We start from the raw sequence: 14,108 nt of genomic DNA, 5'->3' as shown, positions 1-14,108 counted from the left end.
GGTGGATTGACACAGGAACCAGCTTCAGCTGGGCTTGTGCCCTTCCCTGTTTCACTCTTGCTTTTCCCAGTTCCCAACAGACAGTTCTCAGGGCCAGGAGTTGGACTCAACAATCCTTGTGGGCCCCTCCAACTCACGATATTCTATGACTCTGTATTTTGCTGATATGTGATAATTAAATGTGCTCTTCTCTACACACACACACACACACACACAAAGGAAAAAAAACCACTTTTTTTGGTCCCCCCCTCAGCCAAAACGATTGCTTTAAGCTCCTTGCTGCACGCATGCAAATGCCTTCACACCTAGGAGCTGATGTGGCATCTGCTGTGCAGATGTTTATCTGGCAGCAGGGAGCAATATTTCCTTTGTCCACATTACTTCCCTGAGCTTTTCCCGGTCTCAAATCGCTGACTCAAGCACTTGATGCTCCAACATACCAATGATCCTTGCTAGGGATGCTCCCTTCCAACTCCCCTGGCTGAGAGTTTGGTCTGTGTAAGCAAACCATGAGTTTTGTTGGTGGATTTTGCTTGGGGAGTGAAGATTTATGCAGCAGCAGGGACAGGGAGGGAGCTTTCCCCACACCCTTAGAGACACTACTTGCCCTGGAAAGAATGTGCAGAGTAGAAATTCTCCTCTTGCAGACTTTGAGGCTCTTCAGAAACTCTGAGGCAGCAAAAAAAGGAAGGGAGACAGCAAAGCCATCACGGATGAGACCGGGGCTTGCTGCATGCAGGGATTTTGTTCGAGCATTGTTGCCTCACCAGAAGGTGAAACGTTGTCACTCTTCCAATGCAAAGCAGTCGTAGGATGAGGCAAGAAGGGAGGGTTTGGATTTGTGTGGTAATTTGGGGAATGAGCAGCAGCAACTGCAGCTGCCCGCAGCGGTGGGGGCAGTGTCGGGACACCCGGCCCCAGCACTGACCTCCAGCACTGCAGTCTGTCCCCAGGGAAGGGTGGAAACTGCTGACTTCTTGCTCTTGGAGAAAAGCAGTAAAACCTGCATCCATGGCAGAATCACTCCTTTCACATTCATTTTCTCCGGGTTTTTTTGTACGCCCCAACACTTTTTATGCTGACAGTGTCTGGGCAGGAATTCCCGTGGTGTGGGATGGATGAAGGACACCACCACACAGTGACGATGCGGAAAAACTGGGCTCAGTTCCCTTCTCTGCCTTCAGTCAGCACTTGTGGAATTTGGGCTCCAGGGTGCCACAGCATCTCATTTCCCAGACCCTCTTTTTGGCATCATGGCACAGATGCTCAGTGATGGACACCCCATTGTAGATACAAAAATGCTGCTAGCGAGGATTTTCTTGTTATTTTCTAAGTCCGTGAGAGACTTTTCTCTCTCACAGAAGATGTAGCAGGGAATGTAAACAACCAAACACCTGCAACCTTGAAAAGTCTTGTTTATGGTATAGTAGAAAAATATTTTGACAATGGATGTTTTAGGATTTTAGCCAATCACCCCCAAGGGGTGGCTGGCCCTTTGTCCAATTAGGCTATGAAGAAAAAAGTCTATAAAAGAGTTTGTAAAATAATTAAATCAATCAGTCTTGCTGCACAACTCCTGCCTGCTGGATCTTCTCTCCTCCTCCTCCCTATGGCTGCGGGACACGGTGCTGTACCGTAGGAGCCAGGCCTGCGGTAATACCCCACCCCTCAAAGCGTTCCAGGCCAGGTTGGACAGCGCTTGGAGCAACCTGGGCTAGTGGAAGGTGCCCTGAGGTGGTCTTTACAATCCCTTCCAGCCCAGTTTGTGATTCTGTGATCATCACCAGGCACTGGTGTGGTTTGTGCCACCATGGGACTGGTACTGGTGCGTTGGTAGCCCTACGGCAAATTCTGTTCACATGGACTAGCTGGGAGTGGGTGGAGCTACCAGCAGTCAGGAGGGGTTCAGTCCTGCCTGGAACTAGCCTAAAAGAGTTCCCAAGGAGCAGAGATGATCAGCTGGACGGAGCCTAGCCCATGTTAGAGAGAAGGCTGTTGCTCATCCTGGAGGAATGTGGAGATTTCCGGGCATACGGTCTGCTGTCAGCAACCTCAGCTCGGGTTGCTCATCCAGACTGACCCCTGGATGATCTCCCTGAAATGAAGGAGAGGCCTTTCTTGCCAAAGCCGTGTCCTGATTCGGAGTGGGGAGCTGCTGGGAGCGGGAGCTGAGCGTTTTCCCATCGGCTCTGCCGTGGAGCGCGGGGTTGGCAGCGCCTCTGCGAGTTCAGCAGGGACCCTTGGGAGGGTTCTGGGGCGACACAGCCGTGCTGAGGGTGGAGAACATCCTCTGTGGCACAAAAGGTCAGTAGCTCATTCCAGGGCTGTCAGTGAGCGTGGCTGGCCGCTCCTGCTCCTGCTTCCCAGTGGTGCTGATGCCCACTAGATGTCAGAATTGAATAAATGCAAGGGGAGGCAGCATCTCTGGTCTCAAATTATTCCCCTTTTTTTCTTTTTCCCCTTCTGATTTCTGGCCAGCTGCGTGATAAAACGACCTTTGTGCAAGGAGGCTCGGTGTGTTTAAATGGTGAAGAGAACAGGGGATGTAGAGGAGAAGTGACTGAGACAAAAAATCCTGGCTGGGTTAGAGTGCTTGTTTTGCCTGTGGCAGCCCAGAGCTTAAATTCTGCTCCAGGCACAAAGACGGTTTTGCTTTTTACTCCGTGGGACAGTGGAATTTTCTTTCTCCTGCATGACAGACTTATCCTTTCTGATAAAACGGCTTTAAATCAAAATTCCCAGCCACCCCTTGCCTTGGCTGTGCAGTGCCTTTGGTAAGAGGAAAGCTAAAGGAAATAAATGCTGCTTGTGGAGAGGGCTTGATTTTAGAGTTGAAGTCTTCTACCTGCTCCCAGCTCCCACCTCTCCTCTTCCTCAGGAGCTCAGCTCATTCACTGCAGCTGCTTAACTTTAGCAAGAGCATCCTGATGGCTCTAAAGATTAGGTGTGCTAATTAATGCTTTCACAACCAGGAGGAAATTCGCTGCTGTCTGACATTCCCAGCTGCCACAGTGTTTGCTCCTTTCAAACCTCCCGCTGGCTTTAAAATCCCGATGTTTTCTCCCCCCGCTCTTTCTCCCAGGACAAATTGTTGCCTCTGTCTCATGGCACAGTGGGGATTCTCTGAAGGAAATGGAGTGCCAGCACTTGGCAATCATCCCGTGGTGAAGGCTTCTGAGAGGGTGCTGGTGACGTGTCTGTGGGCACTGCTTGTCCTCTGTGACAAACAAGGATCCTGGCCGGGCTGGAAAACCAGTGTTAAACCTGGCAAGGGGAGCTTAAAACATGAGTCTTAACTCTTCCAAGGAAGTAAAGCTCCTGGAAGTGATCTAGATGTTCGTTGGAGATTAAATCAGGGGGAGATTAAGCTGGGAGAAATGTAGCCCAAGAAGGAAATTGGGATTTCATGTTGGCCTCCAGAGACCAAACTGGTTTAGGGTATTATTTATCTGTGAGCCTTGAAGGAGGAGACCACCAGGAAAACCACAAAGCCTGGCAGGATCCCAGGGATTACAGGCCTTGATTAACGAGAGTTTAAAAAGAATCTTATGTGCTTTTGGAGAAGGAATATTTTTTTCTGAGCAGTGGGAAGGTGATGCTGCTGGCTGAACCTCCTGATGTGGAATAAATAATGGAGAGGGGAAAAAAAAACCCCAGCATCCCAAATGGAAGGCTGTGGATTTAAAGAGAAAATGAAACCCCATAATCTCGTCAAGAAGAGGTCCTGTGCAGAAGAATGGGGATCAGAAACATTTACACCTAGGGCTCCATGACACCTGTGGGTTACTGGGATAGACTTGTTGAATCTTTCAGGTTGGAAAAGGCCTTTGAAATCATCGAGTCCAACTGCCAGCCTAAAGATGGGGCAAAACCCCAATAACTTTTTCTGTGCATGCTTTCAAGGTCTTTCATTTCCTTTTGTGTTTGAATGCTGGAGGCAGCCTTGTTCAACAGTGAGAACTCTCCATTAGGCAGGCTTGCCAGGGGCTTTGGGAGCAGGTAGAGTGGATAAAAAAGACAAACCAGAAAACCCTGGGATGGTCTCTGATGCAGGGGCTGCTAAGGCATGTTTTTATACCTTTCCTGCTTAGTGGAATGGTCTTCCAGGGTGTTTTGAGGGGAAGAAGCATTGACTACAGGTAATGCTAGAACTGATTGCAAAAGCCTTTGAGTCGTTTGGTTTTCTAAGCTGGTGTTTTATTAATTTCCAACTTCTTATCCTCTTGGAAAAAAAATCACATGTCCATGCAAATTTTTTTCTGGCTTCTTGAGCTCTTTTAAAGCATTCACTGGTCCTGCTGGTGAATTTTCTGGAACAGACCCCACACCACCTTTCCTAGCAGAGAGAAAGGGACTCAAACACGTGAGGTTTATGCATCAAGAAAGACACACCCACCCTTTTAAAGGGTTGGAGCAGTGGGTCTGTGCATCTGCAATGTGTTCAGTGAACCAAAACACAGCTTTTTGTCCTAAAAGCTTATGTGCCAAAGTTTGAAAATACACCTGTTGAAGTGGAGGTGTCTGAGGAAAGACCAAACGGGAGTGGTTGGGTGCTCTTTGGAGAGTGGCACAGATTTCAGTTCCTTCACTGAAATCTGATGGAACCAAAGCCTGGAGCTGAAATAACAGGCCTTGGTTTTCTGCCACCATCCTATGACTGTGTATCTGTCTTTAAAATGACTGCTCATTATGACTATTTCATCATGAAATGACTCTTTGGTTGCTATCTGCTCTTGGGCAACAGGCCGTCTCCTGACACTTCTGCATTTCTCGTCCCTCCCTGGCTGAAACAACCCTGCAGAAAGTTGTCAGCAATCCAGCTCCCTTAAAAAACCCTGTTTTTTAAGAGAACTTACTATTTCTTGCAAACACTGCCCGCTCCCACGGTGAGCAAGAGCAGAGATCCTCAGCGTGGTGCTCGTGCCTGCCATCGATTGACATTTGCGGTGTTGGCTCTGCTGGAGACGAGCAGCTCAGAGCAGAGGGCTGGAATTCCACGGGGATGTGCTGGGAGGCTGGAGCCTGCCACGGGTTGAATGTGAATGCTGCTGGTGCAGGAGACTCCCCGTGTTTTGTATTCCCAGCCGTGCTCTGATACTGCAGGGCCCTTGGCCTCGCGAGGGATTCCAAAGCCCAGGAACCAGGAGCTGAGCGGGATCTTTGGAATCTGCCCCTCTGAGCAACCAGAGGAACTGCAAGGATGCAGTCTGGGGTTTAAAACTGTCTCTTTTTCTTTACTTGATGCCAGGGCTGTTCATTTAGGGATGAGGCTTCCATGGGACCTGGTGGGAGTGGTTTTTCCTTCCAACCCTAAGCATTCCCAGACCTGCCACCCTTTGCACAGCCTCGGTGTGTGCAGTGGTGGAAGGAACGGGGCTGGTTTCACCTCAAAGCTGCCAGAGCCAAGGGCCAGCTGGCCAAAGGCTTCTCGTGCTTGTGCCTCCCCTTTGCTCCTAGAGAGAAGGAGAAACAGAAGAGATCTGTGTTGACATGGAAGAGATGCTTTTCAGCTCTCACCCAAGGGGATGCATTTTTGCCCATATGTGCAATTTCCCAAGAGTGGTAAATCCACTCCTTAGCAGCCCAGGACATGTGGGCAGAGCTCAGGAGAGGCTCAGCTGAAAGTCTTGTGAGCACTTTGCCTTTGCCTTCCTCGGACATCTCACCACTTCCCTGCTGGGAGAGCAGACAGGGATGGCACTGCTGTCCTGACAACACACCTCCCCAGCCCCTAAGGTGTTAACAGATATGGCAACAGCTTTGTTCTAGAGCTGGTAAAGGATGTTCTGAATGGCTGAGCCCAGCGTGGGCCAGAACTGCACGCCAGGTTCCCTTGCACTAATCCCAATTAACGTAACCACAGGACACGCTGCTGCACGGGGGCACAGAGCACAAAGGTTTTGCCATGGTTAAGGGACCTGTAGGTACTTGCTAGCGTGGAGTGCTGCCCACTTGGAGGTTACTTGCTCTTTTGAGTCCACTTCTAGCGGAGAATTAAACCAGCCAGCCACCATCTGGGTTCCAAGACACTGATTTTAGCAAACAAGCATCACAAAAAGTCTGTCTTCCCCTCGTTTCCCTCTCCCCCCAGCCCCCGTCCTGCTCTTCGCTGATCAGGGACAGCCAGTTCAAGTGTGCAAGGGAAACACGAGCTGAGGACATGAAAGGCAGGGAGACAAGGCAGCTCTGAAACTAGGTTAGAGATGAAACGAGCCTGAAATTTGGCAGCTGCAGGCAAGGCTGGGTGGCCCAAGGGAAACGGCTCGAAATGATTGATGAGATAAATGATTAATGAAATGGTGTGATTAGCCCCGCGCGGGGCTGCGTTCCCGTTTGGATCCCAAAGACACAAACCCAGAGGAGCTGGGTGGGTGTGAGTGATGCAGAGGAACAAGGGCAAGGGCAGCATCTCCCACGAGGCAAGGAGATCACTCAAGTCAAGCTCACGTCGGCTTTCTTGTCCCCCCACCCCAGCCCAGGGTCTAAAATATGCCCCCCTGTTTGGAGGGTTGACTCATCATTTGGTACAGGATTTGCCATCTGCACAGCTCTCTCTCTCTGTTCAGGCAGCTCAAATAGAAAGAATTTAATTTGAATCTCATTTTACACACCGGTTTTGCTCTTACCTTTGCTGCCATCCACTGAACACCTGGGCTGTGCCCACGTTTTTTTGGCGGATCAGGAATTTTGGGTCTCCTGGGCTTCCAGGGGCTGTTTGTATGGGGACAGTAGTGACCTGGGGGAGTTGTGGGGGGTGTTCAGGTCTCATTCTGCTTTTTCCTGGCAGCTACTTCTTTCAGGAAAGCAGGATGTTCAAATAACAGCTAATCTGTCATGCTGATAGTTGTGTCAGCGGAGTCTAAATAAGAGCTCGATCTGTGTTTACACCCCCCCCACCCCAACTCCTTGGAAGGTTTTGGAATGAGAGGAGTGCTTGTGGGAACTGGTTGCATCTGCTGTTAGATTAATAGAGTCAGCCTTTAGAATGACATAACCGTGCCCTCGAGGGCTGGGGGTTCTTTGCCAGTTTAAAAGACAAACGCATCGTTCTGTGATTCCGCCAGACCCCTGCTGCTCAGACCCAAATGTTTGCAGCACACAACAGTGCCAATCCAGCCTGTCCATCGGGAGGTAGCTTGAAGAACCTGCCTCTTTGGAGCCATCAGGTGAACTTTCTTCTCTCCAGAGTGCAGACACAGGTGTTGGCTTCCCGTGGCTGGCGTGGCCACCTAACGCCTTTTTGGCGTGGCTACGCCCTCCGAAATAAAACACCAAGATTAGAACAAAAGCTGCACCCAGGAGATGCTGTCTCTCCCAGGATTTACAGCATCTCCTGGTTACTTAATGCCAGCTGGCTGGGGTGGCTGGAGACTAAGTATGGATGTGCACGGATCCATGCGTGCGTATACAGAGATCTAAAAATTTCTTTAACAGCTACAGGATTTTCTTCTCCCCCTGCTCTCTGCAGTCCTTCAGCTGTTGTTGATTAGGAGGACATTGATGTATAGAAGCCATACAATACAGAAATGCCATATTTCTTCACCTCTCCCTTTCCCCAAGTGACTGCTCCGAGAATCCGGGAAGGCGAGCTGATATTCTGAGTAACACCAGTCCGGGCTCTGTTCCTGCTTTTCCTGCTAAATAGAGTCAGCTGGCTTTGCAGGGAGCTGCACAGGGAAAACCAGCTCTGTATCAAGGTCGTTCATTTCCCCAAGGGCAATAAACTTCCACAAAACTGATTGTCAGAGGACTGAAAGCTGGGTTTTGAAGCCGGCCTGAATTTAGCCCTGTAACTCTGCTGGTTACTCGCTGGGCTGGATGCAAGCTCTGGAATGACTTGGAGAAAGGTCGAGGGGAAAAAAACCCGATGTATTTCAGCGTGTCTGTCCTTTTTCTCATTCTTTTCTTCTTCTTAGCAGCACTAAAACCGTGCTTTGGGGAGCCTGTGCTCTCTGGAAGGCTTGGGTGGCACCCTTGGGCTGGGTGCCACCACCCTTGACACGCTGAGGTGGCTTTCAGGTGCTTGGCAGTTCGGTGAGCACAAAGCCATGAGCCAGTGGGTTTGGCCAGCCTCCTGCAAGGAGGCCTTGACATCAGGAGATAAGGAGCTCTTAGGAAAGCACAGGAGCCATCCTTTGCCTCACTCCTGCTGTTGGGTGGCTCCTCCTTGGGACTCCTGTGAACCATCACCCATCGTAATTTGGCTTTTCCGCGTGCCTGGGCTCTGTGAGGGTTAAATGCCAGCGTGGCACTGGAGCTGTGCCTCTTTTTGGCTGAACATCAAGAGGCAGGCATCCAAATGTCAGGGTTTGGGGTTTTTTTTCTTCCTTTCTATGCCATCTAAATCTTTTCTAAATGGAGGGGATTAAAACAAGGAGGCAGAACCGAGATCTGCGTGTGATCTGTGCTCTCCTTGAGGCTGCAGAGTTGTGGGACCCCAGGAAAACCAGACCTTGCAGCCTTTCCTTTGCTGCAAAGGTGTCTCTTGCTGAAATAACCAAAGATTTGCCTCCAGCTGAAGCCTCCAGGGCATGGAACACTATCAAGGGTCATGTTGGCAAGACCAGCCCCTAATACTGGACTGCAGCTGAGTTGGATGGGAAGCCTTTGAAACCAAAGATCTCTAAGATCTCATCCTCATGAGATGGAGAAAAAAGAGCTGTACAAGAGCCAAGTGCGCTGGTCACTTCTGGGATGGTACTGGTTAAGATTTTGTGGCACAAGGAATTAATTTTTCTTGTTGTCATAAGGTCATAGAATGGCTTGGGTTGAGAGGGACCTTAAAGCTGCTCCTGTTCCACCGCCTGCCATGGCAGGGACACCTTCCATTGTCCCAGGCTGCTCCAGGCCCCAGTGTCCAGCCTGGCCTTGGACACTGCCAGGGATCCAGGGGCAGCCACAGCTGCTCTGGGCATCCTGTGCCAGGGCCTGCCCACCCTCCCAGGGGAGAATTCCTTCCCAATATCCCATCTGATGCTGCCCTCTGACAGTGGGAAGCCATTCCCTGTGTTCTGTCCCTCCATGCCTTATCCCCAGTCCCTCTCCAGCTCTCCTGGAGCCCCTTTAGGCCCTGCAAGGGGCTCTGAGCTCTCCCTGGATTGTTCTCTTCCCTTCTCCAGGTGAGCACCCCCAGCTGTCCCAGCCTGGCTCCAGGGCAGAGCTGCTCCATCCCTCAGATCACGCTCTGGACTCACTCCAACATGCTGGGAACCCCAGAGCTGGAGGCAACACTCGAGGTGAGGTCTCACCGCTTTCCTGTAAGGTCTTGGGAGCTGAGAAGCCTCAGGAGAAACGTCACAGCCCCATTCCTTGCTCCCAGACTCCTCTGCAACCTGTGAGGGCACCTCTTGCAGGCTCCCTGGGATGCTGGGAACACAGAGGGTAATGCTCAGCTGCTTGTCATGCTCTCTTCCCACCTGTCCTCCTTCCCTTCTGCTGGGTGTGACACATGCTTCTCAGGGTGTTGGGAATCCTGACAGTTGCTGGAGTCTGTTCCAGAAGCCAGGCTGTACTTGTGATTTGAGGTTTCTTTGAGTAAAGTGGGGGAGAAAAAAACCAAATCGTTTTTTTTATAAAAAAGATGGGCTATAAGAAGAAAACAGGGCAGAACAAAATGGAAGGCTGAAAGAGATTGACAGGGTGGTTTCAGCAGCTGCTGGCTCTCACAGCATCTCATTTTTTATCCAAAAAAAAAAAGACACTTTTATGAGCAAGTGTCTTCATGCTGCACCCTCTCTGCTCGTGGTGTGAGCGGAAGGCAGTGCTGGATGCTCCTCTGCAAGTGGCAGCCAGTTTGCTGCCGGCACTTTCCCAGGTGAAAGCATTGTGCAAATGTCAAGGGAGTGTCTCCAGCCTTGAAAAATCAGCTGTCATTGCTTTCACCTTAACCTGAAATGAGATCCCAGGGGTGGGGAGAGGATAGGACAGCCAAAAAACCGAACTCCAAGCCAAATTAGGCCTGCCTCTGAGAGCAGTTTTCTGTTCCAGAGGTCCCTTTCTCTCCACATGGGGTGAGCTGGCCTTGGGCAGCTGCCAGGTGCCCTCCTGGCTGCTCTCTCACTACTCCTCCTTGGCAGGACAGAGGGAAAAAATAAGGTGGAAAATCTCCTGGATCAGGATAAAGGCAGGGAGATCATTCATCAGTTACTGTCATGGGCAAAACTGACTTGCCTTAGGGAGGAATTAATTTAATTTATTGCTAAAATTTGTGCAGCCTGGAGAAGAGGAGGCTGAAGGGAGACCTGAGAGCAGAATGCAGCTTCCTCCTGAGGGGCATCTCCAATCTCTGCTCTCTGTGACCAGGGGAGGGTTAGGCTGGATTTTAGGAAAGGTTCTTGCCCCAGAGGCACTGCCCAGGCTCCCCACGGAATGGGCACAGCCCCGAGGCTGCCAGAGCTCCAGGAGCATTTGGACAGCACTGCCAGGGATGCCCAGGGTGGGATTGGTGGGGTGTCTGTGCAGGGCCAGGGGTTGGATCCATGATCCTGGTGGGTCCCTTCCAAGCCCCATGATTTTATGAGTAAAATAGATGTGGATAGCGAAAAACAAAGACAAAAATTAAAACAACACTTCCTCTCCAACCCTCTTTGCCCAAGCTCATCTTCGCTCCTTCATTCCCAGCTCTTCTATCCCTGTCTCCTGAGGGACTGGGAACACTTGCAGACAGCCCATAACATCTCTCCTCTGCCATTCCTCCCTCTTCCCACTTTTCCCCAGGAAGTACCGGGCAGAGGCAGCAGAGCAGCTCCAGCAGTGGAGGACGTGGGCCGAGACATCCGAAATGTGGGCTGCGGGCAAATGGATTTATCCTTAGGGCTTCCCTTTCCAAGTCCAGTGCAGGACACAACGCTGACCTTGCCTTGAGAAATATTTGGGGTTCAGTTGATGACCTTGCTACTTGAGGGTGTCATGAGATGGCCAAGTTATTTCAAATTCCCACTTCCCTGTTTGTCCTGGCCTTGCAAGCGTAGCAGTTTAATAAATGCTTTACAACGCTGAGAATTAAAGGCTGCTTAATGGCTTGTCACTTCAGGTTTGTGTTACTGCAGCATTTGCATGAGTGCATTCATGGTTTTGGCACTCCAAGCCACCACAGAAGTCCGAGCTCCTTGGCTCGCCCAGCAACAGGAAGCGGGGCTGGGGGTAGATCCACAAGGGTTGGGTTTCCTGTGGGGTGGGCAGGAAAGTTCGGGCAAAAATAGGCAGCTCCCAGTTGAGCCAGGCTAGAGCATCTGAAGTCTGTGGTCCTCCCACTTCTCTTCTTCTCTGGCAGCTACTCCAGCAGCAACAGCTGCTTCTTCAGCCCAGGCAGCTGAGCTCTTCTTCCAGAGCAGAGCAACCTGGGCCCAAGCCACCATCCCTGTTAAATGCCCCCATTTCACGGCACGGCAAGCCGAGCTGGGCGCCGAGCTGAGCAAAACCCCCAAATCCCTGGAAGCTGCCAGGACTCCAGCAGGATATCTGGAGTAAAGAACCTTCCTACCCTTCTCCTGGCTTTGCTTTCCCCTGTGAGCCACCACTTTTTCTCAGGAAAATGTGTTTTGAGTACCCAGCCTGCGATGCGTCGGATGTGGACCCAGCTTTTTGTTCAGAAGGAGTGTTTTTGGCTGCACCACTCAGAACTGGATGAGGCTCCTTTTCCAAGAGACCTGTAAATAAGCAGGGTAACCACAGTGGTGTAGCTGGGCTCCAGAAGCAGCTGAACTCCAAATGGTGCGGCAGGAGTAGCTCACAGAGCTCCAGGTGCTTTCTGCCAGCTGAAAGATGACGAAATGGGTGTTGAGCTCCTGTGTGTATGGATTTTATCACCTGGAACTGCCCTGAAATGGGCTCTGTAATCCAGCTTCTGAATCTTAGAGGAGAACTTCTTCCCCGAGCCCCTGACTAACTGGCTGTGATCTTTACAAGTGTAAATAATGCTCTGTTTCCCCTTGTCCCTGTTCTCTCTTCCTAGCCTGCATTGCTAGTGATGTATCAGGCCTCATCTAGGTTGTTCTAAGACCCACATTAAACACTTTTATTTGGTCTAGCAATGTGAATATATATAGGTATTTTCCTTCTGTAAGGGAGAGTCCTCCAACTCTTCCAGTTCCTGGCTTATTTCTAGGAAGCAGAAGACGTCCATCATTGGTAGAGCCCAGCTGCAGTCTTGTCCTCTGAAAATTCCCCCACCTTTGTAAAAATCTTTCTGAGAGCTCTTTTGAAATGGCTCCTTTTATTTTTGGAGACCCTTTGGTCGGGTATTGACCTCGAAATATCCGACTGTTGAGCCCATACCAGCTCCAATACTCGACAAGTTTCGGGCGGGGGATCGTTCCTTGCCACGAGGAAAGCTGATGCTTCCACTTCGCAGGAGCTGTGAGGAAGGAGATTTCTTACGACTCCTGAAGGAAAATGCTCCCTGCTAATGTGTTAGGAGGGTGGGAACAGCTGCTGCCAATTGGCAGTGCCCCTGGAGGCTCCCGGAGTTCAGAGAGCAAGGGCAGAGCGAGACAAGAGAAGGTGAAGCCAGCAGCTGGTGGAGAACGGGGATCAAGCTCAGAACACCCTTCAGTCATGGCCTTCAGCTGTGCCAAAGGAGAATGTGAGCACTCCGTGTCACTGGCATCCAGCTAAAGAGCGGGACGGAGTGAGCTAATGAGATGCTGGAATTAGTGCGGCCTGCAGGAATGCCGTGGATGCTGGGCGGCTCCCTGAGCAGGGCTGGGAAGCTGAAGTGAGGTGGCATTCCAGAAGCATCTCCTCCCTAAGCTTTTGAGCACGGGCACAAAGCCATTGCTGGATTCGAGGGGCTTGGGGTGTGTGTCCTGTCCTGCATGAACCTGTTTGCTGCTGCTTGTGTTCCTGGATTTTAAATTATTCAGGAGGAACCGGATAGCAGCTTGTTGAACAAGGAGCCTGTTAGAGAGTGGGATCTGTGCGTGGAAGAGGCAGAGGGAGAGGGCTGGTGGAGCTGTGGGTACTCCTCAAATTAGCTTTGTTCCTAACCTTGATGTGAAGACAGGGTGGAAAGGTGGAACTCCAAGTCTGGCCACGTCTTTGCTCTTCCACAGCAGGAACAACCCCGCTGCATGTCCAGAAAGGGCTCCTGTCTCCTCACCCTGAGAATGACTTAAGCAGACACTAAAATTCACCCCACGGCTCAGAAACTTGAGAAGTGAGTGAGCTTAAACGTGTGTATTTTAACCTTCCCTGCGCTCATCAGGGTGAAAAGCCGAACGTTCTCTGCATGGGAGCGGAAATTTTGTTGATTGCTGGAGTCAGAAGTGGAGGAGAAGAACCTCTCTCCCCCTCACCCTTCTGCAGCCGTCAATGACAGACTGTAAGTGTCACAGTGTGAATGTTGGCATCTTCCACCAGGGCTGCTGGGAGCCACATTTTCCAGCATTTAGTTCTTGTGTGACATGTGAGAGGAGAAAGGCTGTGCTGTGCTGGCAGGAGGAGCTGGGCCATGCGGAGGGAGGGGGTCTCTACCCTCCAGCGGGAGCGGCCGGCCTTGGTCGCACGTGGGGGTGGGATGTGGCTCCAGAGAAGCTCTGGAAGTCCTGTGGTTGGAAAAGTGCCACGTGGTGAGAGTGGCAGATGGCACGGAGCATCGGTTGCTGCTCTCCAGCCTCACGGTGACAGCTCTTCCTATTCCTGTCCCTCTCATGCCAAGCGTGGGCAGCAGTGGGTGATCTTGGGGCAGTTTCCTGCAGCAGCTGATCCTTCATAGCATCCACAGTCGGTTTAAATGGTGTTTGTGCCTCAGATTTTTGGGGGCGGATGGTGATGCTGCTGTAGATCACAGAATTGTTCAGCTTGGAAAAGACCTTTAACATGGGGAAGCCCACCTGTAAATGGTGTGACTTCAGTAAAGAGCTGGGACAGAGTAGGGCTCGATGCAAGGATGCCACTGGAGCTATCAAGTAGTCAGGTTGTCTGTCCTCAGCAACCTTCAGGGTTATTTCTTCTGCCCCCAGATTAATTTTTATCTTGTAGCGTGAATCAGCTGTGTCCTTAAAAAAAGCAAACAAAGCCACAAAATCCGAGTCATTGCTCTTTGCCTTCAGGCAAATCCTGGTAAGGCCAACACAAGTTTGGGGCAAAACATTGCTTGGATCTACCAG

At 50.9% G+C, this 14,108-nt stretch overlaps 1 long non-coding RNA gene across 1 annotated transcript; it reads left to right on the top strand.

The window, feature by feature from the left end:
- The first annotated feature begins 1,576 nt into the window (after window positions 1-1,576).
- LOC138113289 (uncharacterized) lies at window positions 1,577-10,961 on the top strand. Its single transcript, XR_011152089.1, has 3 exons — window positions 1,577-1,653; window positions 9,120-9,381; window positions 10,717-10,961. It is a non-coding gene; the product is annotated as an uncharacterized lncRNA (long non-coding RNA).
- The last annotated feature ends 3,147 nt before the right edge of the window (window positions 10,962-14,108 follow it).

This window comes from Aphelocoma coerulescens, chromosome 7, assembly GCF_041296385.1.
Source record: "Aphelocoma coerulescens isolate FSJ_1873_10779 chromosome 7, UR_Acoe_1.0, whole genome shotgun sequence".
Classification (NCBI taxonomy): Eukaryota; Metazoa; Chordata; class Aves; order Passeriformes; family Corvidae; genus Aphelocoma; species Aphelocoma coerulescens.
This window is presented reverse-complemented; position numbering and strand designations above follow the sequence as displayed.